General features: G+C 35.4%; 1 pseudogene; it reads right to left on the reverse strand.

The window, feature by feature from the left end:
• Nucleotides 1-3,828: 3,828 nt before the first annotated feature.
• LOC108982335 lies at nucleotides 3,829-6,001 on the reverse strand (annotated as a pseudogene).
• Nucleotides 6,002-6,240: the final 239 nt, after the last annotated feature.

Raw genomic sequence — 6,240 nt, forward strand, 5'->3', positions numbered from 1 at the left:
CTGCGATTTTAAATTTTATGTGAAATTATGTTAATCAAGTCAAATGGATTATTTGGGTGAATACAATCCATTTACATAAACAGATCAAAATGGGTTGTGTCATGTCGATATATTTTTAATTAATTCAAAACGGGTTGTATCTTGTCAACCCATTATTTTAATGGGTCATGTTAGGGTTTGGAAATTTAACCTGTTAAGTTTAACGGGTCATGTTTGGGTTTACCCATATCTTATAATATACACGACTTGACACGACATGAACATGATCCGTTAACACGATTTGTCATTCCTAATGCAAGCCCTATGTGTATGTGAAGAAGAGTCCTCATTACCCCCTGTGAAGAAGACATACAACCCTACTCATGGGCCGTCATATAGAGATTTGTTTATGCATTTTCATAATTTTCTATGAGAAAGCTTTTTATTTGGATTTCCTCCAAAATGTTATATTTGAGATTTATTAATTCTCTCTACAAGAAGGAAGTAGATTGCTTTGTTAGTTAAAGTTGCTTGTGAGTTCGAGGTCAATAATTAAGAAAATATTTAAATAATAAAATAAAAATTTTACAACTAATAAGTAGAACGTTTATTGAATTAGAAAGTTGTAAAATTTATAAATAAGTAATATGTAACTAGTTGATGTTTATCCATAATAATAATATTTTATATGCCTATATAAATTACTAATACATACACATAATATAATATTATATATCAATATTTCATATAGCTAAGAAGTGTATTCAAAATATAGGCACAAGTGACTAGGTATAAGTAATTTGGTTACATACTATATACACATATTCTCGCTGGTGGTCCTTGCAAAAATTGAGATTCCTTCTAATTGGACTCTTGTTTTTTAGTAACTTTCCTGTGGTCAAATTTACTGTTCACTACTGTTAATTGTAATTGTATTTACTATTCACTATTGTTAGCTATTGTCGAAATAATTGTAAATGTGTCTCCTTGATCTATAAAATGAGAACCTGACAATATGCATATATTTATCAATGTATGAATAAGTTTTAATCGATTCGAGCTAAGAATTCAACTTGGGAATAAACGAGCAGGCCTTAATAAGGCTTAAGCGAGTCGAGATCATATTTAGTCATGTATGTGTCATTTACAAATTGAGCGAGTATCTATTTTCATGGGCGAGTTTGTTTTTTTTCACGAGTTGAGTTCGATTCGAGTTTAACCAGATGAGTATCGAGTATGCAATTGAATCGACTGATTCATTTACAGCCCTACTTGAAGTGTGACGTAGAGAGCTAGAGTGTCTTAGTATAGAGGAGACTGTGGCACATACATTAAAAATGCGTGTTTAAATGATGGATGAGTAGAAGTGCCTCAGTCATCAGTGATATTTGTGGCTAAATGGAGGACCTGACGTTATCATATTTATGAAATTTTGGAAATATATTTGAAGATTGGAATATTCAGATGGCTTACTTCGTTGAAACATTTATTAATTAAGATTGCTCAAAAGTTTTTACATGATATTAAATCCAATGCTTGCCTTTTCAAATTTTTAGAACTTATGAGTTACGAGTAGTATTACTTGGTTTCCTAGACTTATTGGAATTTAAAAGTATACATGTGAAATTTTTTTTTTGCTACTCGGGATGTTGCTTTCCCCAACATAAAGTACTGGATACTTGTTTCCGTTTCTCGATAAGTAGGCCTCTTTGCCCAGTGATTATCATTTTCCTGTATGTTTTATTGCCTAGTGATTGAGATTTTCCGAAATCTCGTTGTGTAGACCCACCATAGTTTCGCTGCTCAAAATTGTAAACTTTAACCCAACGAGAAGCATGGGTAAAGCTCTAAAATTTCAAACTAAGCTTTGAGCTACCTTAAGTTGAAATTTGTTGATACAAGTGGTATCAACCAAATTAAAGCTCTCTGACTTTAGTAAGAGCATTAGCATCGGCTAATTTTCCATCCCAGTAACTAAAGTTCGCCTAATAACATATATTTTACAATGACTTATCTCACTCAAAACCTAATCTAATATTGGATTGTTTATCTAAATTCTATATAATAGTAAAATATTATTAATTTTAGACATTTTAAATGAAAAATTCTATTCATCATTTCTACACACCACACTTTTTATTTTTATTTTTTCTCTTACCAAATATGTGATGTATGGATGATGAGTAAAAGAATTCAATTAGTTTAAGAAGAATAAAATAAAAAAAAATTAAAATAAATAAAAATAAGTGTGGTGTGTGGAGATGATGAGTAGCAAAACTCTAAAATATATTTTGTATTAAGTTTCATAATTTATAACGTGCACATTTTTTTATGGTGTTATATTTGATAACAAACAGTTATTTCATTCATTCTAATTAAATTAATATCTACATTTTTCATCTAATTATCTTTTTTTACCAACCTTTATTCTATCCAACAATCATATCCATAATTTCATTTTCACTTCTTCTTATGCCAAACTTTCTTTTAACGTGTATTTTTTGTCTTGGCAAGTTGTCTCATTGGAAGTTTATAAATGGATCAGGTGCTCTAAAAACAACTTATTAATTGGAAAACCCAACAAAAATATCCATAACAACAACCAATGTTTATACCATAACATCATGATCGAAAAAATATAAAATCGAAACCATAACAACAATACCTGAATCAAATCTTGTCTAATTTACACTGAACCAAAACCAAATGCACAACAGGACAAGAGGAAATCATTTACAATACACAATATTTATGCATCATTTAGAAATTAAATTCTCCCAACCTTGTTAAATGTTTATAACTGAAACCAACAAACATTGTACTTGGGAAACCCTCAAACCATTCGGGCATAACCAATCTATTTTTACTATTTGGATTGGAAACCACAGTTTGAGATTAGTAAAACAAAGTCATTTTGTACATTACCTAGCTTGAACATGATTGGAATCGGTACCCAAGTTAATGTGTTTGCCTCGGCACACAAAAGAGAGAGAGAGAGAGAGAGAGAGAGAGGGAGAAACAAAACAGTGCGATGCCAATCATAACTATTGTGTGCTTAATAATTAGCGTGGCAAAGCTGCTACAGGGTCGCAACGACAAAAAAGGATGTTGGCAAAGGAGGGAGGGAGAGAGAGAGAGAGAGTAGCTGACTCACCAGCAATCGCGGTGTGAAGCTCTGTATAGTGATGCAACGTGTATTAATCGTGCACAAATGGTCTCTATTTATAGACTATGAGGATCTGGTTCTCATATTCTTCAAATTTTGAAGATTGGGATTATCAATCCAATGCCAATGCTCTAATAATTTGAGCCAGAGTCTCTAAAATGAAAGTTCTAGTAGATCTCGAAGTATTGGTTAATGGTTAGAGAAATATTGTTTTTCTACTAAGCTTTTATCATATTTTAATCATGCCCGCGGACTATACATTTAAAATAGAGCAATGCCACATACAATCTTAGAATATGCTAGCCAGTCACTCCCTTCGAAAAAAAAAAGTTAAGTCAACTATTCAAATATAATTTTTTTATGTGAATCTTAGATTTAACCATTTTTCTCAAATGAAGTGCATAGGTCTACACAGGGCTTGCACATTTTTTTTTAAGAGTAAAGTAGTTAAATTGGGAGATGAAAAGGCCTATCTTAGATATTGATCTCAAAATCTATTTTCTAGTCAACTTTTAAGGATCCAGAATGTAATACAAGTTCTGAAATTGTGATTACTTACCACTAAGAAAGCAAGAAAAAGCCTTCCTAACTATTGTAATCAAGAAAATATTTTAGGAGGCCACACACATCACACTCTGTTTTTCAATTCTCTCCTCCAAAAACTAATCATAATTGCAGGTAATTTGTTCAGAGATCGACTCAAGCTAGTTAGTAATTCACACATTTACAATAGGAACACTAACAAGATATTGTGTGCGTGGGGGTGGAGGAAAAGACGATCAGGATTCCTTTCAATCCTCCTTTTCACCTCCACTCTTCTTTGAAGCTACTGTTACCTAAGAATACAAGAACGTCCCAAATATGACAATGGCGGATCCAAGTGCATTCATAGGCCTAACCGGATTCCTGAACACCAAAACAGTAGATACAATCACCACCACCCGTTTCATTGTGTTCCCAACAGAGAATGTCAAAGGGCTTATTTCTTCTAATGCTTGGTAAGAAAATTGGTTATAAAGATGGTAAAAGACACCAGACAGCAAAACCCATATGTAAAATATAGATGGTTTGCCTATGGCTTGAATTGCTTGATGGTACCCTTGTACCCATTGAGACCCTTCAACAAAGATTGCGACTGAAAATAGATACAGCAACGAAATAATAGTTATTCAACCACACAAATTCAGCCCATTAACCTCCTTGAAGCTTTGCAAGCTGCATTCCGAATAGATGTTCCTCAATACAAACCCAACATTGCTAATCAAAGCATCCCACAAGCCTTGGAAATTGAAAGACACTTCGATAATGGTAGCTAAGGCGCAACCAAGAACAATAGGGAGGATTGAGAGCCAGACCTGGAAAGGGTACGTATTGCCAAGGAAAGACGAGACCACGACCGAGAATACAGGCTCCAAGGATTAAATGACATGGGTGAAAGAAACAGCTACCATAGAGAATGAAATACAGGCTGAGATGTGGCCTATGGTGTGGAAAAGTGTAGGTCCGAGAAGGACAATGAGGAATGGCTTTGAAATCTTTGGGTGAGGCTGGAGCTTTAAAGACCAGAGCATGAGCATCCAGACAGACCCGACAAAGAGTCGAAACGCGGCAAGAAGCCATGGGAATGGAAAGAGATTCAGTACTTTCTTGTTGTAGATGTTGAAGACAATGTTCTAAAAGTACCATAGACCAAACACAAGTCCTAGCTGCAGGGTCTTGTTATTGGTCTTGGGCTCGGAGGCAGCACTTTCACCTCCAGAATTGGCTTCTGATGCTGCTCTGGAGACTTGGGATCTGGGTTTTGAAGAAAGCCTATCATAGTTGGCATGAGGTCTGGTTTAGTGTGCTTGCCATCAGACGAAAAGAGAGTAAAAATATGAAGAAGACAATATTGATTCCTTCTGTAAAATGTGTAAATTAAATTGTGTTGTACAATACACTATTTATATAAGAAGAGGGAATATTATGTAAAACTGAATATACTAAACTACTCCTAAATAGATATACAATGCAGGAAGTTTGTTAGGATATTCGGGAGGCTCGCAATGTTGTTGTGTAGGAATGAGTGCTCTATTTTGTTGTGTTCTGTTGTGCTCCTTTTGTATAGCAGTAGCATTATCATCTCGTAATATCCCCCCGCAAGATGGAGAATAGATATTTTCTATTCCCATCTTGGAAAGAAGAAATGTAAACTGAGATGAAGGTAATGCTTTTGTGAAGATATCCGCAAGCTGTGAGGCTGAACAGGTGTGAAGGAAACCACTTTGTATTTTATCTTGGATGAGATAATCGAGCTCAATATGTTTTGTGCATTCGTGGAAGACGGGATTCGCAGCAATGATGAGTGCAGCTTATTGTCGCAGTACAAGTCAACTGGTAGCGAGAGAGAGATGTTCAAATCTTTGAGGCTATAAGACAGCCATTGTAATTCACAAGAAGTGGTGGCCATTGCCCTATATTCGGCTTCAGCCGAGGAGCGAGATACTATTGATTTTTTCTTTGAAAGTCATGAAATGAGTGAAGTGCCGAGGACATACGAAAACCTATGATAGAGCGTCGAGAATCAGGGCAAGAGGCCCAGTCCAAATCTGTGTAACCTTGAAGTCGGAGTGCAGAATTGGAAGGAAAGAGAAGACCTTGGTCTGGCACATTCTTTATGTATATAAGGACCTGATGAGTGGCATGAAGATGTGAAGAGCTTGGTGTAGTCATGAATTGGCTCAAAACATGGACGACATAGCTGATATTAGGCCGAGTAATTGTCAGGTAAATTAAGCGACCAACTAAGCACCGATAGGGGATAGGATAAGAGAGAACCTTGTTGTCATCTTTTTTGAGTTTCAAATTTTGATCCATTGGTAACTTGAGGGGACGAGTGCCAAGGGAACCAGCATCAGATAAAATGTCCAAACAATATTTCCGTTAGCAAATCAAAATCCCTTTGGATGATCGGGTGACTTCGATGCCAAGAAAGTTTCTAAGGTCTCCAAGACATTTGATGCGAAAATGATTATTGAGAAAGCTTTGAAGATCAGCAATGGAATCCAAGGAGGAGCTGGCCACGATGATGTCGTCGACATAGACTAGAAGGGTCG

The sequence above is a fragment of the Juglans regia genome, chromosome 7, assembly GCF_001411555.2.
Source record: "Juglans regia cultivar Chandler chromosome 7, Walnut 2.0, whole genome shotgun sequence".
In the NCBI taxonomy this organism is placed as follows: Eukaryota; Viridiplantae; Streptophyta; class Magnoliopsida; order Fagales; family Juglandaceae; genus Juglans; species Juglans regia.